This window comes from Gobio gobio, assembly GCF_949357685.1.
Source record: "Gobio gobio genome assembly, chromosome: 2".
Classification (NCBI taxonomy): domain Eukaryota; kingdom Metazoa; phylum Chordata; class Actinopteri; order Cypriniformes; family Gobionidae; genus Gobio; species Gobio gobio.
The window spans coordinates 53606004-53632476 of NC_137098.1; the positions used below are offsets into that span (position 1 = coordinate 53606004).

The 26473-nt window shown below is 37.2% G+C and overlaps 1 protein-coding gene across 4 annotated transcripts in view; it reads right to left on the minus strand.

The window, feature by feature from the left end:
* LOC307140976 (actin-binding protein WASF3) overlaps positions 1–26473 on the minus strand; it is a 50277-nt gene that overhangs the window by 15896 nt on the left and 7908 nt on the right. The gene's annotated exons all lie outside the window — the stretch shown is intronic.

The following is a 26473-nucleotide window of genomic DNA, read 5'->3' on the forward strand; positions in this document are numbered from 1 at the left end:
AATAAAAAATATAATACAATAAATATTAAAAAATATTTTTAAAAAAATTATGTTTTACCTTTTTATTTATTTAAAGGGGCGCTTCAGCGCTGGGAAAATTAATGTGTATTTAAACTGGGTCATTTATGTAGTATAAATGTGAAATTATTTTTGAATTTGTTGCCTTCTAGACTGAGAAAAGACAGAAAATGTATTTTTGTCTCATGTGGATGAAAGACAACACTTGCTTCGCTGCCCTACGAGGCCACTCCCAAAGCCACGGCTATTGGTTATCACTTGCCCACCGCGGCACCGTCCCCAACGTCGTTTTGATATTCATAGTAATAAAATCATTTTTGTTCATTAAGTGAATAGACTCTACAATTATAAACTGAATGTGTCTTTTCAATAAAGTGTGAGTGAGCCGAACGAAAGTCACGTCACAGACACAGCAGGAGTCAGATTTCATTCATCACGAGAGAAGAGCTGAGGTAAGTGGCAGTCATTCTCGGCGCGTCCAGGAATTCATTGAAAAGTTGAAACACTCACTTTGCTCCATACTGCTCCGTTATGAATGCCCGAGCCAAGCGGCAGCAGGCGCGTGCATTTACATTCTGTGAGTGAGATCCCTCCCCTGTGGGCGGGTTGAAAACATGCGGAACTAGCTCCTGTAGTCTCTAGGCTCTGGCCAAAAATCCTTCGATGATGCCAAATGACGATATTTGCGTCATCTGAGGATTTTTTCCAGAAATAAAATGCATAATTCTCTCGTCTCAGGAGGATATGAGGGGGGAAAGTACCATAATTCGAATATACTACTGGGTTTCGACTGATACAAAGCTTAATGCTAAATCACTGAAGTTACCCTTTAATCTTTATTTAAAAGACATAATTTCCTGAATTGACAATATAGTATTTTTCACTTAGATTTTCTTTTTAAAAACACTTTTATTAGGGTTTTAATAGTTGAAAATTTTAGAACTATTAAAAAGAGACTTTAAAATAGGTATAAAATAAACACATTTAAACTAAGCATCCTTCATCACAGCCAATATAAATATTAACATTTTTATGTTATATTTATGTATTCATTTTTTTTTATTTAATCTTTTTAAATACATATGATAATTTCCTGAATTTACTTATATATCATATATAACATATATATATATTTTTTTATCTTAAAGTTTTCTTGAGAAAAATTATAAATTGTTTAGCTTTTCAATTGTTGAAAAATAATAACTATAAAATACATTATAAAACTATAACTCCATGAAAGCGTTGAATTCATACAACAACAAAAAAAGTGATTTGCCTGATGCTAGATATTTGACTAAGCAAGATATCTAGCATCAGACAAATAATGTTTAATGTATTATACAAAACTAAATGTTACATTTTTGCAAGGAATAATACAAATAATAATGAAAACATCAGGTTTAAGGTAAATAAGCAGCACAGGCAAAACCGGGCAAGCGATCTGTCAAAAATTCTGTCACATGGCCCTGGGTCATCACCATCATTGTTAAGCCCTGTTTTCATCATTGGTTTACCAAACAAATGAAAGTTCAAAGGTAAAAGTTAATATGACATTTGAAATCAGTTCTATAACATCATATCTCATGACCTGATATGCTTACATTGTATAGAAAAAATACTATGGAAGTCAATGGCGCCCCATCAACTGTTTGGTTACCAACATTACGCAAAATATCTTTCGTGTTCAGCAGAAGAAAGAAATTCATACAGATTTGGAACAACTTGAGGGTCAGTAAATGATGATTAAATGAGTAAATGATTTTAATTTTTGGGTGAACTATCCCTTTAAGTGTGTTGTGCTGAATAATCATTCGCCTGTAGTTAATACAGGCATCTGCCACACCTCTAGCAGGACCCACTGTGGTCTGCTCATGTTTACAGGCCACCAAAGACCACAGACAAACACTAATAAAGACAGTCACTGGCATCACACACAGTGATGCAGGCGCAATGGTTCAGTGACCTGGGCACGCAGACAACATCGCATGGCAACAAAAGAGGACTAGTATGCTGCTAATGAGACATGAAAAAGGGTGCTGTTATAGCCCTGTGGGACAGCAGACATATGTGTGAGTGCTTCTGCTTTCTTGTGTCTAGCTATTATTTCAGTCTGAAAGTGAATGAAGAAACATCTATATAGTAAATGTTAACATACACATTGAACTACACTACCATTCAAAAGTCAATATTTTTTATTTTTTATAAAGAAATGAATACTCTATTTCTATTTTAAATGGTCACGGTCAAGGTCAAGTTTATTTATATAGCACCTTAAAACAACATGAATGCTGACCAAAGTGCTGCACAAAATATCATCATACTATAAAAGTATCATAAAAATATACTAACAAAATATCATCATACTATAAAGGTTAAATACTAAAAATATATAGATCAAAAGAAACGGATCAGGATTCAGGACATTTCTAAATTAATACAAAACACCACCATGCAAATAAAACCTCATTAAAACTAAAGATGTTATCGGATTAAGTGTTTAAGCCAGAGAAAAAAAAAATGTTTTAAGAGATGATTTTAATGTGGATAGCGTAGGGGATGGTCTAATGGGAATAGGTAAGGAATTCCAGAGCTTTGGACCAAGAACTGAGAAAGCCCTGTCAGCCTTGGATTTAAGGCACGATTTTTGGAAAGTCAATAACAGCTGGGTGGACGATCTGAGCGTTCTCTCTGGAGAGTAGAAATGGAGAAGATCTGAAATATAGATAGGGGCAAGACCATGAAGTGCTTTGAATACAAATACTAAAACTTTAAAATCAACTCTAAGGTGAACAGGTAACCAGTGAAGTGATGCTAACACCGGCGTGATGTTCTCTTTTTTTGTCCCTGTCAAAAAACGAGCCGTGACATTCTGTACCAGTTGTAGGTGCAAGAGTGAGGACTGATTAATTCCGGCGTATAGAGCATTACAATAGTCCAGCCTGGTTGAGATGAATGCATGGATAACAGTCTCCAAATCATTAAAAACTAAGATAATGCAGTTCTTTTTAACTTTTTATTCATCAAATAATCAAGAAATATACATCACGGTTTTCACAACAATATTAAGCAGCACAACCGTTTAACCAGTTTTTGTGATAATAATAAGACATTTCTGAAGGACCATGGACACTGAAGACTGGAGTAATGGCTTCTAAAAAAATAAAGCCTTGCCACCACAGGAAGAACTTGCATTATAAAAGTTCTTCAAATAGAAAATTGTTATTTTAAATTAAATCTGTTCATCATAAAGTGAGTCTCTTCAGAAATTTTGGACTAAACCACTCAATCCATATGGATTAGTTTTACAATCTCTTTATAAAATTTTTGAAGCGCCAAAGTGGTAGATGCATTGCTGTCAATAGAGGGACAGAAATCTCTCAGATTTCATTAAAAAAAAATCTTCCTTTATGTTGTTTCGAAGATGAATGAAAGTCTTACAGGTTTGGAACGACATGTTGAGGAGTATAATTAATTATAGATTTTTGTTTACATTTTTGGGTGAACTAACCCTTTAAAAAACATGCAATCCTAGCCCAGGTGAGAAAAATATCCATTTTCCATAAAAAATAAAAGTTACGCAATTAGTTACTTTTTTAGAGAGTAGAGTAATGAAATATTGTAATTCATTACTTTTTAAAGTAACTTTCCTCAACACTGGTGACAAGTGAAAGCCAAAAAGAACTCCAGAAAAATGCAGGTAGTGACAACCATATTTACAAAACTTCTATGCAGTGTGTACAGAACCGAAACTGAACAACTAGTTATTATTTAACATATTTAAATGTGCAGAGATGTGTCTCATTCAAATTAGAAAGGGATAGTAAGAGCTTTGACTCATTTGTGTTGCCAGATCTTGCTAGAAAAAACAAGAACAAGCCCATAAACCGAGATAAATCCAAATGCTTTATATTGAAAACAAGACCAAAATAATCACACCTGTCCCACTTTAATAATCGCCAGAAACTTGATCATTTTATGAACCAAACACAAAAACAATTCTAAAAAGTGGAAATGTTACACTACTAGTTACATTACTTGGGCCCACTTTATATTAGGTGGCCTTAACTACTATGTACTTACATAAAAAAATAAGTACAATGTACTTACTGTGTTCAAATTGTATTGCAAAACACCTTTGCTGATATTGAGGTGGGATACGGGTAGAGTTAGGGACAGGTGTGGTGGTATGGGTAAGTTTAAGGGTTGGGTTAGGTGTAAGGGAAGTGTCAACTGTGTAATTACAAATGTAACTACAGAAATTAATTACAGACGTAGTTACATGCAGGTATTTTTTAAAACGTAAGTTCAATGTAAAAACATGTATGTACACAATAAGTGCATTGTATCAAATGATTAATTAAAATGTTAGTACATAGTAGTTAAGGCCACCTAATTTAAAGTGGGTCCCATTACACCCCAAAAACACTTTCAATTTCATCATTTTTGCAGCCTGTGAATCCATGAAAGTTACAGATAAATGAAGAGTACAACTGGCTCAAACTGATGGCAAGCAAAACATTTTTAACCAACTTCTGTTATTTAATAAAGCAGCAATAAAGTAAAATCTGCAACAGGGCTCCAGCAGGTCCAACCAAACATGGTGGCAGAATGAAAAAGAGGCCACAAGCACCAGCACATTTAACCTGATGATGAAATGAGTTTATACAGTAGTATGCTATATGTATCTGGCAACAACAATAAATGAAATGTGGTCTTTGAATGTTTCACTTAAATAATGACCTAAAATATTACAGAAGACAAAGTCTTAGTACCACTAGACAATTTACATGTGACTGGTGTTTTTGTCATCCTTTCTCCCTACAAAATTAAAATAATGGCTGTATTTCCAGCTGCTATATGATCTTCTGACGAAGCTAGCTTGCTGTATTGGTGAAGTCATGTGCGTACAAGCACAACAACATAGGGATGATTGAATTTCAAATCATTAGTGATACAAAAAAAACAAACAAACTAGTAACTAGACATTTTTTTGGGATGGTAACTGTAATATAATTACTTAAATTTGTATTAGTAATTAGTTACACTTCTAGTTACCAGGTAAAATAATATCGTTACTGGAACACGTTAGTAGTTACTGCCCAACACTGCTCATGTCTTCAACAGAAGTTTAAACCCTCGCTCTGAGTTTGCATGTTTTGATGTCCACATGTTCTTGTTTAAGAAATTAGTGGCTGTAGCATTTCTATCATAAAAAGTGGTCAAATATTAAAGATTAAGTGAACATTTGCAATAAATGTTGTTAAGCCAATCATTTAAACAAGGGTTTGATCATGCAGTAAAATGCTGTGACGGCAGAACTTTGCTATGGCTAGGCTACCATGCTGCCAATCATCACAATTTCGGGAACGGAACGATACATTTAGGACAGGGCTGGACATTAAGCCTTTTCATGGCTTGTAATTCATACAAGTAAATCATTCATTCACTTGTCAAAGTAAAAAAATGTGCTTGTCCAGAATTTTTTTGGTGTGTGTTGTAAATATAATTTATTCTGAAGAATTACTCAATCGGCTTTGATATAATTTAAAATCCGCAAATGTATGATATTTATATTTTAATAAAAATTATAACTGCATTAAATAATGTCATAAGATTGTTTTAAATATTTTTTGAATTTACAAATAAGAAATGTAATGATACTTTTAAACATGAAACTAAACCACCAGTAGGTGGCGGCAGGTCTTAAGTGAGTCATTGAGTCATTCATTCAAATGATTCGTTCAAACGGCTGATTTGTTCAGGAATGAGGCAGTTGTTTATGAATGGATCATTGATAATTTGACTCAACTGATTCATTCTAAACACCTCAACAGCACAATATTGGTACCGTCAATACATTATATTATTAACTATCAATCGCCATTTACACTAAATTAATGCAGAATCACTCGTATTTTGGTGACACCCTAGTTATTTTTTGTTATTGACGTTTTAATCAGGCTACTTGTCCGGTCGGGCAAGTAAAATTTTATTTCACTTGCCCCTTTAAAAACATCCACTTGTCCCGGACAAGTGTTAAAGGTCCCATGGCAAGGCATTTTTCTATTATTTTATAATGTTTCCTGAGGTGTATTTATATTGTCAGTATGATTTTTACATAAAAAAATGTCATAATTTAGAAATAAAAGGCATTTTTTCTATACTGTTATTACCCCTCTGGCTGAATGTCCTGTTTCAAGGGGCGTGTCTGCTGTGAGACTTCAGTAAAAACTAGGGATGGGCAACAGTGGTCGAGTAATCGAGTACTCGAACGTGAAAGCGATCATCGATCATGAGAACGAAGAAAAATATTTGTCTCTTTTTTTATTGGTTATTGCGTCGTTTTGCGCAGTACCGGAGGTCTGATTGGTTAGCGTTATACAGCACGCCTCCAGACCGCAGCGAAATAAAATGAAACTGAGGCGTGTACTGCAGTGATGTCTGGAATCACTGTGATCATTGAATGGTTAGCGCAAGATGTGCAGCGCCAATCATAACATTATAATGAGAACACGATGGAAAATGCTGTAAATGATGTGCTCAGTTCCCCGTGTATCAGCTGATCCACAGAGAAACTAGCGAGAACACTCAGACTAGCGCGTGAAGTTCACGTGCGCATTCGCGTCCTTTTTTTGCAGATGCAGAGGATTACCTTTATGTTGTCTATCTGATTAATCTAATATAAAAAGCGTTTGGTTGAGCTAGAAAAGCACTGCCGTTATACCGGCTGTTCATTCTCTTCAGTTTCAGCTCAAATGCATTAATGCTCGAGCTCGACATGGTTTAGAGACAGTCATATTCTTTTTAGATAGGCTATTTCTTTCTCAGAATCATTGACATTAGTAATGCAGCAGTGCTAAACTGTTCTCGTATTTTTTAACAGTAGGCTAGACCTAGTTTATTTAAAGTTGTTTTTCGTTATGAGTTGGAAAACGTGCAGTGATGTCTGTAAACGCTTCGATCATGAATAATACAATTAAGTGCATGATGTGCAGAGTCAATCTGTCAAAGCATTATAATGAGAACAGGATTTTAATAAAATGTTGTTTCTGTGTGCTTTCGTTGTCCGTGTATCAGCATTGTTAAGGGAATTGAGCGCATTCAAAATGTTCCGTTTCACACAATAGCCTGTAAAATCTAGCACGCTGAAGTTCACGTGCGCATTCACGTCCTTTTGTGTTGATTTATGTCGTAATAGGTTCATAATAATCTTCATATTAATATTGATATAGGGTGCGTTTGGTTGAGTTTATTAACCAGCTAGCAAGCTCTGCAGGGTGGTGTTATTTCACAGTTTCAGCTCAAAGGCAATGCTCGATATTACTGACTTGGTTATTTGAGACGGTCATTTTATAAAGAGGTTTCTTTTTCAAAGACATTTATGCATCATAATCTAGCAGTTATTTTTTGTTTTATATGTTCATGTTTTCATATACCTGTTTTCATGTCACGTTTGTATTTGTGAACAACCATTTTCATAACGGTTTTCATTATCTCAATGACGGACAAGCCCCGCCCCCTGCACATGCCCCGCCCCCGAGTACTCGAGTACTCGTTTTTGAGACCTATCGATGATCGAAATGAGAAATTGACAAAAATGCCCATCCCTAGTAAAAACACCCACTGTTGTGATTGGCTGACATCTTTGCATTTGAAATGCTGCTAGCGCAAGCTTATTTGTAGCTATAGCCGCGTTTCCACCGCAGGAACTTTACCCCGGAACCAGGAACTTTGGGGGGGAACTCGGTGTGTTTCGACCGCAGGAACCAGGGTCTAAATGAAGTTCCGGGTAAATATTTCCCCCTCCAAACGGCCCTGCTTGCGAGGTGGTACTTTTGAAAAGTTCGCGAACTTTCGGGGGTGGGACTTGGGCGCTGAACATGCTGATTGGTTGAGCTCTCTCAGCATTTTTTTTTCCACCGCCATATTTACAAGTCTTTTGCGAGGTGGGTTTCGTGGGTTCTGCGTTCAGTAAATATTTTCTTTGCAACAATGGAGTTCAACAAAAAATTTGACCGATGGACCGACGACGAGGCTCAGGCTTTATTGAGCATATAAGCGGAGGAGGACATCCAGCGGGAACTGGAAACTGTGACCCGCAATGAAAAGGTATAACGTTACCTGAAGATATCGACTCGGTTCCAGTCACACTGGAAAACAGTGCAGAGAGAAGTTGTAGAAATTAAGACAAGATTACAAGAAATTAAAGGATAACAAGCGGAGCGGTTCCGACCGGCGTATTGTTGGGACACAGACCTTTTCTGGTACAGCAGTAATGAAAGACTAGGCTAGTGCGTTGTTGGAAACCATCCAGGAATCCGAGTGGGTTGAAGGTAAATATCTCATCTTGGTATCATCTATTAAACTCGTTGCAGTGTTTAAACACGTTGCAGTAACTTTTTTCAACGTGCTTTTCCAGGTGTAACGAGTGGCCCTGATGAATTGCAGGCAACGGAGACCAGCGTGTTTCCCCCCGCGGTCACCAGTATGTTAACCCCGTGTCTCCTGCCGAAACACACACACGCAGAGGTATAAAGCTGACAAAAATGTGTATATATTTAAAAACTGATGTGTAATCCTTAATGGTTTTGAGTAGTTTTGTTGTTTTTAATTGTAAACTTAAATTGCCCATGATAAAAATGGCACACTGGGCATTGTTCAAGCTGGGCAAACAATTGTTCATTATTTGTAGTGAAAACACTTTAAATAATTAATTGATGGTTTCTATTGTTTCATGGTTGCCTTGTGTATTAATTTCCATGCGTTTCAGTGCAATTTTTCTACTTAGAGAAAAGGAAAAGGGACTGTGACTTTCTTGATGCACTGAGGGACATGGAGGATGCTAACCGGGCCGTCCTGCAGCATGGACAAGAACTGACCAATATATTCAGCTGTTACTGGAGAGCCAGGCCGAGGAGAGATGAGGAGGCAAGAGTTGGCATTCCACCAGTCAGAAGCGGAAGAAAGCAGACGGCAGCAGAGGGACTTTCAGACCGGGTTTCTGTCTGTTCTTGGACAGTTTGTCCAGTCGTTCAAGAAGTAGCCACAATGACCAGCCGCTTGAATGAAGCATTTGCACTACCACATTTGTACTTTATATATTGTACGTGTTGGCACAGCTCTTGGACAGGTTACTGAAAAATACACTTTTTTTTATATTGTTGTTTTCACATTTTATATTTTCATTTTATTGTTCTAGTAATTTATTTGTCTTTGCACACTTATTTTAATTTTGTAAGAACTAATCTGTCTAAAATAAAGTCAAATGTGTAAAATGTCAAAAAGTGTCTTTAATTTCCACATTCTAACTATATAACCACATTCTAATTGTATTCATATAGTGTAGGAAGCAAATAAAAGGGCTGCTGCTCGCAAGTCTTTCTGAATATGCACATAAACATATCTAGAAAACCCAAATATTATATTTTTAAATGTATAACTATGTGAATGTAGTATAATAACTTATAACCACAACTTAAGTGAATCCATAAGTGTGGTCCTGCTTCATTTCAAATTTGAGGAAGAAGTCTCTAAAATTATGCATTTAATGAAGCATATTGTAATACTAGTCATGTGACCTTTTTTTGTGAATGTTAAGAGATGTTATTGTGATAAAAAATAAAATACTTGCAGTCTAGTACCTAATCTTTCAACTGCTTAATTCAGTCTATTGTTTTCATTCAATTAACTTTTCACACATCTGTCATGACTGAAACCTCATTATCCTTTTATAGAAAATATTTTGTTTTGGAATTGAGCTATTACAACACATTCAGATTTTGGATTGCCCATCATCCCATTTTGCATTAAAATGGTCAAACCAGGTGAAAGTGCACGTTTAAATAAGCAGTGTTGGTAATGTGTATGCAAAAGCAGCGCTGCTTGCATCTCCTCCACTTCTTATTGTTGCAGACAGTTTCGCGCAAAAGTGATTCATGTCCGTCGGTGACTGGGAGAAGCAGTCGCGCGCATTGCCACGTCACCGGACTAATTTGCCTAATCTCCCCGGTACTTTAGACCGCGGTGGAAACGCAGATTGTAGCAGGTCTGGGGGAGAAAAAGTTCCTCGGAAAAAAGTTCCTGGTACAAATAGTTCCGGGTAATTTCGGTGGAAACGCGGCTTAAGAGTTCTGAATAAACAGTCCCAGTCACGTCGAATCTGTCTTCCACCTTATTCTACGAACTTTGTAACACATGTAATGTACCATTACAGCTGTCGAGATGAACGAATCGTCAAAGTGTGGATTATAGCATTATCAGGGTATATACAGAACTTCTTAAGTTGAATTTAATACCTTTTACTACCTTTTTAATACCTTCAAAATAGTTTTTAATACCAGCGCGACTTCAAGCTGCAACTATAGTAGCGTAAATTAAATATCTTTCCAAATGGAATAACATAGCCTATTGCATCACAATGTAACGAGGTCATTATAACTTAACATCAACTGCCCACAGAGATGAGAATAGAAATAAAGACAGAAGAGGAAGGAGACATCTTCTTCATAGTTCGTGCAGTGTACAGAGGGAAACGAGAGCAATTTTCACGCCGCAATAAAGATTTTTTTTCTTTTTCGTTTTAACCCTCTGGTCCTCTTCTGTCAAAAATGACCGAAAACTTTTACGTTGTGAAACTTTTAATTTTTTTGCCTAATCGGAATGGGATGACACTTGGTGACTTTTGTTGCATTAACTATGTGAACACACAAAAAAAAATCAAGGAGATGATTCGGATATGTTAAAGGGTCGTAAAAAAATTTGTCACACTTGTCTCCTTCGCAGTCAAAAAAGACAGACTTAGGAAATTAATGGGAAATACGCAAAAATACGAAAACTCAGAGAAACTTTTGGTGGTACAAACTACAAATCAGCCACTGTGCAGAAAAAAAGTGCACAGCAATAAATGTCAAGAGTGCAAATTAGACACCCACACTCCCACACACACACACACACATAGAAATGAACAGGTAAGACTGCAGCAGCAAATTTTGAGAATATGCTAAATAAAATCAATAAATGAAAAAAAATATACAAAAGTGACTCTCTCGCTCAAATGCACTCACTTAAAAAAAATGGATTTTAAAGGCCTGCACTCTATTGTAATGTGAAATGTTGCATTTTTGGAAAAAAACTAAAAATTCAATATTAATTCTAATGGAAAAAATTGCTCATTAAAATTTTATAATTATTGCATAGTACCATAGAATCCCTTCAAAATTCTAAATAATTATCAAAAAATATTATTGAACAAAAATATATTACAAAGGTTTTCCTGAAGAAAAAAAGAGTGACATTTTAAGGCTTCGGTCACTTTTGACCGCGAAGGAGACAAGTGTGACCCCTAAACGAAGAGGACCAGAGGGTTAAATAATGAAGGCCAGTCAGTGGACATCACACAAAAACGCAATGTGCGCAAGAGTCGGTGAAGTCTCAAACCTAGTCAATTATTCACTACAGAAAGTGAAAGTAAAATCTTTCGGCGCATATTCTCACACTCACAGAGACAAGAGATATCTCTTTATTTATATAAATCTGCTTTAACATATGCTGATAACGTATAGCCTATAACTGTCTGAATTTGTATTTTCTTAATATTTCTCTTGTGGCCCATATTGTGAAACAAATTAGAAGAGAAGTATAGGCCCATTTCGTGTTAAACAAATTGTTGAAATATGTTGAAATAAAGCTGCTCTTACTTTCTGATAATACTGATATTATTGTAGTGTTCTGACATATTATAGACTGATAATCATTTTAATTATAGGCCTATAATTCCTTGTTTAATTGGGCAAAATGTATTTAAATAATGAGGAGCAAGCTAATCTATCTATTATTTTATTATGCAGCGTGTCGGTTATCCATTGATGCATTATGAAATTATCACGTGGGCAAATTAAATGTAATATCAATTTAATAATAAAAGTAGGTCTACCCTAATAATAATAATCATCATTTATATACATAAATTGTAAATGCTAAATCCTCTTGCTTTGGCGCATATTTTACGCATATTTCACTCGTACAGTGAGCAGACAAGTCGCGCACGACGATCCGAGCACACAAACTGTGAGCTTTGGCTTTACATCTAATGCGACCCGTACAGTGTGAGTAGATAACCTTGCTGAAATCGCACAGTGTATGCCCAGCTTTAAGCAACTTGCATATTTCAGACAGCTCTTCAATGCCATCGTTCAAATTGAAAGAGTCGTGTTTAGTTGCAAGGTCTAAACACCTCAGCTCTGGTGTAGCGGTGGTGATAGGGCATAGCGTCTGCTGTCTGACGTCAGTCACGCACCTGTTGATGATGCTGCTAGGACTAACGTTAGGCTACTGCTAACTGCACCAATATTAACTAACTGCAGAACCGCAGAACCCGAGAGCAGTCGGGGTTGAGGGCTAAGCAGTGGAGGTTGAGGTCGTTGATGCTTCCGTAGCGCAGAACATTGATATGGGAAGCTGCTCGCTACGTCCGCGCATCTTGGTGGCTATTTGATGCGATTTGACGCCATTCACACCCACCCAAGTTATTGTCTTCTTGCAGACGTGGCAATAAGCCTCGCGGCTGTTGCAAACTACTGGCCTAAGCCAGTCTTTAAATCGTGAGTCCTCCAGCCAGAGGTCCGAGAACTTGCATTTCCCCATGCTTTAATTACTGAATGGAAGCGAGCACGCTTACATGTTTGGCAGCAAGCCAGCCAGCGCGCGTGCGAATGAACACCACCTCACATGATATCGCGCAGGTCCTACTCTCAACATATAAATAAATCCCCGCGAATTTTAGAAAAAAAAGGCCTGTACTTAACACAAATTGAAAATGTATCTTAAAACAAATTGGGCTCTAAAAATTGAATACCTCGTCAGATGACGTTTACTACTTTTTACTACTTTTTAATACCCTTAATTTTGGCTAATTTCATTTACTACCTTTTACTACCTTTTACAACCCTGCGGACACCCTGATTATCTTATGATCTATTCCTATCACATGAAAGGCTGCAGTGATGAGCATTGAGTACAGACAGTCTGTTGATCGCGTGAATGCAGTGATCTCGTCATTGCAACGCGTTTTCTCTCACAAAATGCTTTCACCACAGCTAACAGCAAACACAACATCAACAGGAATACAGTAAGAGCTTTGTGCAGCATAACAGTGTCATTCATTATAACGACAGTTTGGGCAAGTGTGCAGATACACTCGCGACGTGTGATTGACAGATTGATTGCCATTTGCCTCTGGTAACCTGGACTAACCACAACACAAACAGACCGCGACCAAAGACAAAACATAATATGCCAATAAGTCCAATTAACATCTATGGATTAATTTATCTGTTGCCTGTGTGTGTTTATAAAGGGGATTTGGAAAAAGATGCGATAATGGTGTGAATATGTGTGTGTTATGTATGCTACTGAAGCATTAACCTGACCCTCGTGTGGACCCAAAGGTAGGAAACAATAAACCAGGTGGATAATGGATCAAATGCGCGTGTAAAATGTAGTGCTGCCGTGATCGTGACAGAGCCCTTGGTCACGCGAACATTATAAAGAGTGTTCTCTGATCGCTCTCTGTAGTTTAATCACTTAAATAAGGGATATGTTTCATGCTACTAACAGAAACGATCGTTTTAGTCACTGGCTTGATTCACTGATGCATTACGCTTAGGGCATCAAGACGGCGATCATTAAACGATCAAGAAAGAAAGTCTGAGTTAACTTGAATGATTAGCTACACATCAGAAATCACTGATCACAGATCAGGCTGATCACTGATAAACTGAATCCATTTTCTCTGAATGCTCTGGGCAGGCAAAGCAGAGGAAGGGGAGGTAACCTTTCCTGGTATGACGTCATAACAGGAAAATTCCAGATCAGCTCGTCTGAGCTCTCATTTTCTCAAAGGCAGAGAAAGGTTTACACCCATCAAAATTTCTAGCCACTTGGGGACCATATACAGGCTAGGGGAACTCATATTAATGTTAAAAAACCTCATCAAATGAAATTTTCATGCCATGGGACCTTTAATGTCTGTAGGTGATTCACTCCTGTATTTAAATGCGGTTGTCACTCCTGAAACTTTAGTGTGTACGTGGCCAATAACTGCAGCAAGAGCTCTTTTAGTCTTACCAATCACAGGTTGTGAGGGTTTTTTTTTTTTCATTTGATTCTGCTCTTAAAATGTGAAGCAGGCACTGCGGTACTGTGATCTGGTCATCCAATTTAATGAACAGCACTCCATGAATTATTCCACTGGAATACACCTGAAATCTCTTGTTTCTCTTCCCAAATCTTAACTCCTAGTCTATCTACACAGGGGCACTTCACTTCTAATCACTATTAGCATCCCTTACTGTGGTAATGTTTATTAACTAGAGAAATGCAATAGACCAATTTATCTGCCAATGGCAGAAGGAAATCTGAATGATCTGTCACTGTTTTTTACATGTAAAAATGATGGTGAATTTTGCTCGGCTGATAATTAAGCACTGACCTTCTTTTATACACACTATAATAACAATTACACACCAGTTCAAAAACAGATAACACTGCACTGAAACGTTCAGACTCTTTTACAGTCGGTCTTCTCTGAGCCTGCTCATGAATAAAGCAGTAGAGATGAGGGAGACCATAGAGACGCAGGGCTGTAATCCTCACTCCCTCGAGCGCTTGGCAGGGACTGTGTGAAGTGTAAGTAATAAAAGGATGGGTTAATGGAGAGAGAGAGAGAGAGAGAGAGAGAGAGAGAGAGAGAGAGAGAGAGAGAGAGAGAGAGAGAGAGAGAGAGAGAGAGAGAGAGAGAGAGAGAGAGAGAGAGAGAGAGAGAGAGAGAGAGAGAGAGAGAGAGAGAGAGAGAGAGAGAGAGAGAGAGAGAGAGAGAGAGAGAGAGAGGAGAGAGAGAGAGAGAGAGAGAGAAGAGAGAGAGAGAGAGAGAGAGAGAGAGAGAGAGAGAGAGAGAGAGAGAGAGAGAGAGAATATCTGTCTGTGTTTTAGGGAATGAAAGGACACATCAGACAGTTCATCATGGCTGTCTCCTGAAACCTTGTGAGCTCTCTATCTACATTTACATTTATGCATTCAGCAGATGCTTTTTTTTCCAGTGGCTTTCAAAGAATTCATAATGTGCATTTTATCAGTATGTCCCTGGGAATCAAATCCATGACCTTGGCATTGCTAGTGCCTTGCTCTGGCAGTTGAGCTACAGGAATGTAACCTACCAAGACAGTTTTTGTTTGCTGCTGACTCGGGAGACATCATGGGACATGATTCCCAAAATGCTGTTTAGAAAGGCAGATCTTGAAGATATGAAACACAGTCACTAATGAATAACTGAATAAAATGCAATTAAGTAGATTTTGGACCAATGACATTTCATTCTGGGTAGAATTACCTGGCTCATTCGTGCAAAAACGAAAACCAAGCAATTGTTTTTTTCCTTTTTTTGTGGTTGCAGTTTGTGGTTACGAAAAAAAAAAAACATGAGAAGAAATAGCATTTATCAATTGCCGCTTTGTTGTGTTGTGCCTGGTTAGGTGTAATAGTGAGAGAAAAAATCTCAATTTTCAATTCAGGATATTCCTCATACTGACAAAAAATACAATTGCCGGCAGGTGTTCCCACTCTCTCACTTCTCGCTCGCTCTCCTTATCTTTTCATGTCATTCAGGGTTTTTATAGTTAACTAAAACCAAAAACCATAAAAAAGCATTTTTGTAAAATAAATGTTAATTAAAATCTAATATAAAAAACAAAAACATTTCCATTTAGTTTAACTTGTATGGAAATCAAATCACTTTAAAAAAGGGAGGAGGGGGATCTATAGTCAAATAATATTTTGAACTTTAACCCTTAGACACAAACTGTCAAAACATATAATGGTGAGAATTACAGGAAGCACACACAGAGAGAAAGGAATGAATGAGGGAGAGCCAAAAAATGTGCCACCTTGCCAGGAGGGGCCTTGGTGGTGTTGCCATGGAAACAACACTGAAATGGCTTCTGAGAAAGGATTGAATTAGAGAGAGAGAGAGAAAGCAAGAAGGAGAAGAGTGAAAAATGGTGCAGAGAGAATCCCTTCAACACATCTCAACAAGATGTCAGAAATGCAGCAGAACCCCACCCACTCTTGTAAGCCCCTCCCTTTGATATACACAGACATTAGCAGAGAGATCTGAAAATTACCATACACACACACACACACACACACGTTGAGTTTCCATGTCTTATGGGAACTTTCCATAGACATTATGATTTTTATACTGTATAAATTGTGTATCATATCCCAACTCTAACCCTTCCCATATCACAGAAAACTTTATGCATTTTTACAGTTCAAAACCCCACTCCAAATGCCAAATACATCACTTAATATGATTTATAAACTGTTTTCCTCATAGGGCCCAAAAATGTCCCCACAAGGTCAAAAATTACTGATATTACTGTCTTTGCCGGGACATTTGGTCACCACAACCTAGGGTTTACCAGGACGACACAGACACACACACTTTTTCATTTAGTTAGCTAATGACTATCTAAGCATGTCTGGATTTCTCCATCTCTCTCTGACAGCAGGAGGGGGGAGTTGCTGTAATGTATGTGTGTGGGAAGGGGTGTGTGTGTGTGTGTGTGTGTGTGTGTGTGTGGGGGGGGGTGGGTGTAAAGCAGTAATATGTCATATATGTGATATGAATATTAAGAGCAATGAGTGTATAAGGTTCACCTCATTAACCAACGCTAAACACTCATTCACAATCATCTGATTAGAAGCAGTCACAGTACACCAGCAGGAGTATGAGTCTATGACTGTGTGTGTGTGTGTCTATTTGCATGATATTAAATACAGAACTAGCCGCTTTTGTGGATGTATGTTGTTTTTGATGTGCATCAGTCAGTCATTTATTAAGTTTGTGTGCGTGCATGAGCATCTGCTCTGTGTGAAACAGACGGCATATATAATGGAATTAAAGGCCCAGCTCTCACTCTCGACAGGCTTGTGTTTAAAAGTCAATGCAATGCTATCAAACACTCATCTCCCACTGAGCCAAGTGCCTGCGGACTGCTTGCAAAATATCACACACACTATATCATTAGTCACTAGGGCTGAACGATTCATTGCATTTGCGATAATATCGCGATATGATAAAACAATCTTTTAACCGTAAAGGCTGCGATTACAGTCTGGTCACATGACACGTGAGAGTAAAGCAGTCTGCAGAAGAAGCACCAACTTGGCACGTTACGCCTACAGGCCTGGCCTAATGGAAAGAACAGTTTGTGTTTAATCCATCTAATATTGTGTTGGTCATACTATACAATAGGGGAGGGAGAAAAGATTCTCTCTCCAATGATTCTGGACCAATTCGGAGCTTAGATTTTAACTGCAGGTGCGCAATGGTGCTGTGTGTGTTTTAGAAACATCCGTATTCTGATTGCTTCCATTTCCTCTCTCTCACACACACCACTCGAACCATAAAATAATATTTCATAACGTTTGGAAAGGTTGAAGCGAATTACAATTATATTCGCAGGCTTCATTGCACAGCTTTGCTTGATGTTACGCTTACAGTGTGTGTTCTCGCCCGCCGGTATTTTCCTTACAAATGCTCTATGAAGGCTTAAAAAAAAAAACACTCACAGCTCTTGAATGGAAAACGTTCAAATACTCTTAAATACTGAAAGCACTCTTTGTTCATGTTTGTAATATATTTTTTTGTTCCTCTGTATTATTTACTAGCTTTTATGTTTTAAAGCAATATTAGTTTATATTTAAAATTGTTAAGCAATTTTTTAAATTTTTTAATGTGTAATTATTTTAAAAAGTACTTATAATTACATATTAATTAATCTTATCAATAAAACGTAAAATCATATATATATATACATACACTCACCAAAAGGATTATTAGGAACACCTGTTAAATTTCTCATTAATGCAATTATCTAATCAACCAATCACATGGCAGTTGCTTCAATGCATTTAGGGGTGTGGTCCTGGTCAAGACAATCTCCTGAACTCCAAACTGAATGTCAGAATGGGAAAGAAAAGTGATTTAAGCAATTTTGAGCGTGGCATGGTTGTTGGTGCCAGACGGGCGGGTCTGAGTATTTCACAATCTGCTCAGTTACTGGGATTTTCACGTACAACCATTTCTAGGGTTTACAAAGAATGGTGTGAAAAGGGAAAAACATCCAGTATGTGGCAGTCCTGTGGGCGATAATGCCTTGTTGATGCTAGAGGTCAGAGGAGAATGGGCCGACTGATTCAAGCTGATAGAAGAGCAACTTTGACTGAAATAGCCACTCGTTACAACCGAGGTATGCAGCAAAGCATTTGTGAAGCCACAACACACACAACCTTGAGGCGGATGGGCTACAACAGCAGAAGACCCCACCGGGTACCACTCATCTCCACTACAAATAGGAAAAAGAGGCTACAATTTGCACAAGCTCACCAAAATTGGACAGTTGAAGACTGGAAAAATGTTGCCTGGTCTGATGAGTCTTGATTTCTGTTGAGACATTCAGATGGTAGAGTCAGAATTTGGCGTAAACAGAATGAGAACATGGATCCATCATGTCTTGTTACCACTGTGCAGGCTGGTGGTGGTGGTGTAATGGTGTGGGGGATGTTTTCTTGGCACACTTTAGGCCCCTTAGTGCCAATTGGGCATCGTTTAAATGCCACAGCCTACCTGAGCATTGTTTCTGACCATGTCCATCCCTTTAGGACCACCATGTACCCATCCTCTGATGGCTACTTCCAGCGGGATAATGCACCATTCACAAAGCTCGAATCATTTCAAATTGATTTCTTGAACATGACAATGAGTTCACTGTACTAAAATGGCCCCCACAGTCACCAGATCTCAACCCAATAGAGCATCTTTGGGATGTGGTGGAACGGGAGCTTCGTGCCCTGGATGTGCATCCCACAAATCTCCATCAACTGCAAGATGCTATCCTATCAATATGGGCCAACATTTCTAAAGAATGCTTTCAGCAGCTTGTTGAATCAATGCCATGTAGAATTAAGGCAGTTCTGAAGGCGAAAGGGGGTCAAACACAGTATTAGTATGGTGTTCCTAATAATCCTTTAGGTGAGTGTATATATATATTAGGGCTGGGCAAATTAACGTGTTAACGCGGCCGATTAATTTTTTCAGCTTAACGCATTAAAAATATTTAACGCAAATAACGCAGCGTCCGTTTTTATATCCATTTTTGCCTACATGATCACGCTCCTATTCATCTAAATGCTTCCAAGCTAGGGATGGGCGATATGGACTTAAAAATGTATCCCGATATTTTCTAGTATTTATTGCGATAACAATATCAATGACGATAGATGTAGTATCATTCCCCATGTTTTTGGATACAAGTGAAAGCTGCATGCATTCTTGCGAGTTTCAGAAAAACAAACAATGATCTAAAGTAAAACACACATGTCATCAAATAGGCTCCTATAATACATTAAAAATTATAATAAAAAAAAAAAAATATATATATATATATATATATATATTTATTTATTTAATTAATTTTTTTTTTAATGTAAAATTCCACACCAGCCTTTTCAGAAATGGAAAAGTTGCAGATATAATTGTCTTCTGTAAAAGTGCAGGTAATGTTTAAATAGTGCAACTGTGCTGAAAAACATTACACAATACAAACAATAATAATTAAAATCAATGACAAGTTTTACATGTAAACTGATTCTGTATTTATTCATACACTCATGGTGCAGTGGTAAAAATAGCAGAAACAGCAAAAGCAATTATCCCAGAAATGTCTTCAGATAACAAAAAAGTTGAAAATAATGATTTAATGATAGAACTTCAGTAATTTGAGTTGATAAGATAATACCACGAATTCTTCTACTAATAAAAATAAACTGCACTAAGGAATAATGAGCTTCTGGGTTCATGAATATTAATCACGTTGTCAGCGCTCATTCTAACTGATTTACTGAAATCAAAACAGGCACCGTAATAGGTGCACGCCAGCCAATGAGATTCCCGTCTGTGCATTAGTTTCTTCCTGTTCATGAAAGGCTGAATAATTCCAAATAAACGCCATTATTTTACAGGAAAATACAACGAAGGATATTGTTTACATGTAGCACGTCAATTCTGTGTGGTATAAGACTCTCTCGCTCTCTCTTTGAGTGTGTGTGAAACACTGAGCGCTCTCAGTCGCGCGCCTCACACTAGTGTTTAATGTGCGTCAAATACACTGCGCATTCATTGAGATGAACTGAAATAGTGTGCTTTACCGATCGATTGAGACAGAGCGAATCTCTTAAGCGCTCAGTCCAAGTGCTCAGCGAGTGAAAATACATCTGTATGTACAGGTTCAGATTGCCCTCAGGTGCCCCTCGTTTAGCTTTGAACTCTTCCGCAGCTTCCACCATAGTTGTTTTCGCTCTGCACGTGAGATGCGGATTCAGTGCCGCCGCTCCCATTGCTTAGGACACCGAGTGCTGCGGGGGGCACCACAAGAAAATTCTCTCTCCAACCCCCGTTCAGCCATACAAATTGACGAACGCAGCCACCGCGGCCATCAAAAAGTAATAACGCTTAGGGCATCAAGAGACGGCCAGCGGTGGCACGGTGCGGATGGGTCGCGCTATCAACTAGGCTTTATCGCTATTATCGCGGGAAGACAAATTCTTATCGTGGGGAGAATTTTTACCGGTATATCGCAAACGATAAGATATCGCCCATCCCTATTCCAAGCACGACAAGACACAAGAGAACGCGCTGTCTGTGTGTGTGTGTGCGTGTGTGTGTGTGCGTGCATTCATGTGTGTCAGTGTCATGTCTGTGTGGCTGAGTCTCATGTCAGCTGATCGAGAGACACTCTGACAGACACTCGACGTGTGAGACGGATGCTCACATCGAGTTCTCTTTTGCTCTTGAACAAACAATAACAACAACACAGAGAATTTTGAGTATTCTCAAGTTAGGAGTATTAAATTGGTCAAATAACGTCTTAAATTAACTTAAAGAGTTGTGAGGAAATGAGATGCGTGAGATCCGCGTCATGTTCGTCAGTGGCTGTTAAAGGAGCACTGATGATGCCTGTCATTAATGTTCATCAAAGAACAATGGGAACAGAGAAAATTGTAGCTTTAATGATGATTAATCTGTATTTCATTTATTATTTATACAGTTAAGAAAGGTGTTTGATAACTATTACATTTCTGTATATGTCTAACAGGGAAGGCCACAGGTAAAAATAACATTTATTATAATGGGTTTATGTAAAGATTGTTTTAAGTTCACTTAAATTAAACGTTTTTTTAAAGCCTAATAAATGTTGAAATTGTTAGCTTTCAGTTATACTGTAATGTAACGTCATTAATGTTTCATAGACACTTTAGTATCAGTGAGACTGGCCTTCATTCATAAAAAGATGCCATTACAACACTTTAAATTGTCTTTAAATTGTTTCTACATTAATTTGGAGAGTAACTGATATTATTACAATATCAAAATATTAAAAACGTAAAATATTACAGAAAAAATGTGATTAATTAGTAAAAAAATTTTAATCGATTCCCAGCACTGGTTTTTAACCACGGTTTTCGGTTCGGTTCCGTTCTGATGGCTTGTCACATCAGTTTTTTACTATTCTATTCTTAGGCGATAGGAACAGCAAGAGGTTAAGGAGAAAAAAAAAGACTATTTTTTTATTGCAATTCTCTTTATTTATTTTACTTAAAAGAATTGAAAAACCTTACTTAAACTTAAAACTTTACTTTAAAAAACCTTGTACACATTCCTAGTGTATTGTATAATATAAAATAAATGTATAAGATTTACACTGGGAGCTCAGAGCTGTACAGCAGTATTTAAGTATGAAATTTAATGAAGAAAAGTAAAAATAAAACACTACATAGACTTCACTATAAAATATACAATGATTCTTATTAAAGCTACTGTATTAAAGTTCTTCAGTCAAGAGCAGTGAGAGATTTTCTCTTTGTCTTTTGATGTTGTATTAACATTAAAGGGATAGTTCACTCAGAAATGAAAATTCTGTCATCGAGAAATGAATACAGGTTTGGAACAATATTAGAGTGAGTAAATAGGCTAATGACATAATTTTAGAGGTGAACTGTCCCTTTAATTACAGCGTGTTCACTATAGGCTGCGCTGCTGTCCATTTAAGACCTGCGTGCATCTAATATACAGATAAACGACGATTTTACTTTCACTTTAGACATAACCGACTGTGTTTATGTTAACCATGTGTGTATTTGACAGTATTAGCACAGTAAGACTACTTAGTCCAGTAATCACGTGTTTGACAGGCGTTTAGTGTGTGTGTGTATATATATACACACACACACACACACACACACACACACACACACACACACACACACACACACACACACACACACACACACACACACACACACACACACACACACACACACACACACACACACACACACACACACACACACACACACACACACACACACACACACACACACACACACACACACACACACACACACACACACACACACACACACACACACACACACACACACACACACACACACACACACACACACACACACACACACACACACACACACGAAAAAAGTTCAAGAATTGTTTTGAAATCCGATTGTGACTCCCAGAATTGGAATCAGATCGTCAGGTACAGTACCTAAAGATTCCCCCCCATTATTATAAAATGTATTGCTCATCTTTGTTGAATAATACAGAAGATAAAGAGCTTAAGAATATTAAATATCGCAATATTGGTTTAAATATATATATATATATATATATTTTTTTTTTCTAAAATCTTTCAGCCCTATTAGTTACAAACACTAATTCTCTTAATAGGTTCCAAATTAATGCAATCCTTCTACAGCTGCATTTATTTGATCAAAATATTGTGAAAATATATTACTTTAATAATATTTTTCAAAATGTAATTTATTCCTGTGATGGCAAAGCTGAATTTCATTGATTACTCCAGTCTTCAGTGTCACATGATCCTTCAGAAGTCATTATAATATGCTAATTAGGTGATCAAGAAACATTCCTATAATCATCATCGCAGTTTAAAAATATTTTTGTGGAAACCATGATACATTTCAGGATTCCTTTTATGAATAGAAGTTCAAATGAATTTTTTTGAAAGAAATATTTTGTAACATCAAATAACTAACTAAAACTAAACTTATAAAAAAAAAAAAAAACACTTGAACTTACATCAGCGTGATAAAAACTACCAAAAATGACAGAAACTATCCTTTGAAAACATTTATTTGAATTGTAATTTGATTGTTTAGTTTGTCTTGCCTCCCATTAGAATATATGGAGGGGGCAGGGATTAGGAGCTATACTGGGACCAACCACCTGGGGCCGATTGAGCTGCTTTGGCTTCACTTTTCAGGATGTGTGTGGCACACTTGACAGTTACAAACACGTTTTCTTTCTCAGCTGTTTATGTTCACTTAAGAAATACAAACACATAACCAACTGAACTTGCGTGAACAAAATAACTAAATTTGGTACTCGCGAGCTGCACAATTAGTTATACAATGTGCAATACTGGCAATCCCGTGCTGAAATTCAGGCCCTATAAACAGCAATGCTATTCACCTGGAGCGAATAAAACAAGTGAGTGAAAGAAGGCGGGTATGTCAATTTGCTATCTAAGAAAAGAGAAGAGCGCGAGAGAGCGCAGTTGGTATCGTGTATCAATACTGCAGATAATGAGTATTGGAATCAGATATTTCAGTATCGATAGGTACTGAAATATCTCCAACCTTTACTAATATCTCCAATACTGAAAACTCCAACCTTTGAACCATAAAGCATATAGGCAGATCTACATAGCAAATGTACAGCGATGACCTACTGACATTGTCTACAAACCTTAAAGGCCAAGATATAAATGAAGTTTGTTTTGTGTTCGTTTCAGGAGTTCGAAACGGTTTGCCAAAGCGAACTTTCCGGAAAAGTTCACTCTGACTGGTAAACACCTTTGTTCAACCGTTGGTCTGTGGCTATTACATAGGGGTGGGCGATATGACCAAAATGTTATTTAATGATAGGAGTAATTTTATTTCACGATAACGATATAGATCACGATATATACTAGCCTAAAAAAACTCAAGCTTACTGAAGACAAGTAAACTGATAAACGAAATGGACCTATCTGAAAAACTTTAAAACACTATGAATAAGAAATATAACCTAATGTATAAGTAATCAAATGCATAGTGTTTAATGTATAAATTAAATATACGTTTATTCTTACTAGAGCTACAAAAGTGATTCATTCAAGAGCAGTGAGAGATTTTCTCTTTTTTGTTGTTTGATTAACATGAAAAACGACAGCAGGTAAATTTGGATGCTGTCACTTTAAGACTGACCGCACGGATCCAATATACTCGTGCGTTTTCTTTCTCAACTGTTAACATTCATTTAAGACATAAATGACTGTGTTTGCATGGTCACTTTGACACATAAGTATGTGTATTTAACCGTCCAAGCCCAATTAGGTAGCAAAAAGCACAGCATGCACATATAATGAATTCTCTTTCGCTGCTTACTGTGCTTCAATGGTTTAAAATCACTTGCGCTATGCTTAACACATGGAAACTATACGTGACCAAGCAGCACAGCAACGTCACATGAGTGTAACCGGGATAGAGAAGATAGTCCAAAATCTTTACCGGTAGACAAAGTTCTACAAGTTAATCTTGTCTACCCTTATATTTACTAATACTATTACATAATAGTTAGGTGTGCGTTGAGGCTCCACCTTTATTCAAACGGAACTCTTCTCCGGTTCATTTCTTCTGTCAAGTCTGTCGATGTCAGACGTCCGCGGTTAAAAACATGAACACACTGGAGAGTCGCTTTACAGTAGAAAATTAAGTTGTACTTTTGATGAAATAAGACACATAAAGTTGCATGCTTTTAAGCAATATATTATATAAAGTGCTATATAAATAAATGTGACATGACTTTAATGGAATGCCGAATTGCAGAGCTCGTGCAAACATATCCACGGTTGCTTTGATGGGATGCTTTTCTTCTGCTTTCTTTTTAAAAAAACTTGCTGTTTTCTCATTTTTGTTGTGTTTGTTTTTTTATTGAGAGAGGAAAGCGTGTAGCACATATTTACATATTCATCTAACCGTAGCTCTCAGCAGTGTGGACGGCATCGGGATGTTCTTTAACAGTATATTGTGCTTCTCACGAAAGGCATCGGGGCCTTAAGTATCACTTATTTGCTTTCAGAAACCTAAAATATTGATATACCTCAAAACATTTTAAATGCGAGAGACACATGCAAACACTGTATAAACATCACCAATATATCAGACTTATATATCATATCTTTTACATTTGAAACAATACACACAAAATCGACAAATACCATCCAACATCAGACTCATCTCTGCTTCTTTTCTCTTCTCCCAGCAACAGTTCTCAGGAAGAAACAATGTTTTTAAATGACAAACCAAGAGGAGCACAAACGGCAGGTCGATCTGATGCGGGGACGTGTGTTTGTGCTGCTCAGATTCCAGAGCCCCTGACCCCCCTGCCCCACTTTTCCACTGGCTTCCCTTCACCTCTTTAATGTGAAGATCAATGCTGTGGGCTCTTTGGGAGCCATGCCGATCAACCATCAACCAAAGCCACCAAAAAACAAAAATATGATTACATTCTGTTCCCTTATCCTAAATATTCAGAGCTGTTCGGAACACAGAACAAGAGTGTCATCAGTGCAGACTGAGAGGAAGTGTTGCCATGGTTTCCTTTCATGCCCCCTGATTGTTGCTTGATCAAAAAAAAAAAGAGGAGAAGAGCAGAAGCCAAACACTACAGACAAGATATTAGACCAACAGAAAGGCAGCGCAAACTGCACATTATTCCCCTCAAGGTCAATGACATCAGACTTTTCAGTTTTAAGTATTATTTAAGTTTTATTTATACAGGCCTTCTATTAATGTTTTTATTAATATGTTGAATTAGCTTTTTAGTATAATTGTAAGTAAGTATTATGTGCTTTTGTCTTTTTTTTTTTTAATCTGAGTTTTTATTTCAGTTTTAGCTTATTTATTTACAGTTAAACTTACACTTATTTAGTTGATTAAGCAACATTTTTTATTTATTTAGTTTGTTTTCATCTAATATTTATATTTTATTTCAATTAACAAACCAATTCAAATGTTTTAGATTTAGTTAATGATAATCTTTCTCTGGACAGCTCTGCCCTCATCATGTGTTCCAGCTCTTGTGGATGTGATTTTGAAGACATCAGATGAGGCTTTTGCAAATCAAGAAAATTCTTTGTTGTTATGAATTATACAGCTGTAATGCTAGATGAAAAAAAGATATGGGTCCCTAAAGCCCAAACTTTAGCATTAAAGAGTGTGTGTTAAACTGTGATGAGCTTGAGGGTTAGCAGCACTC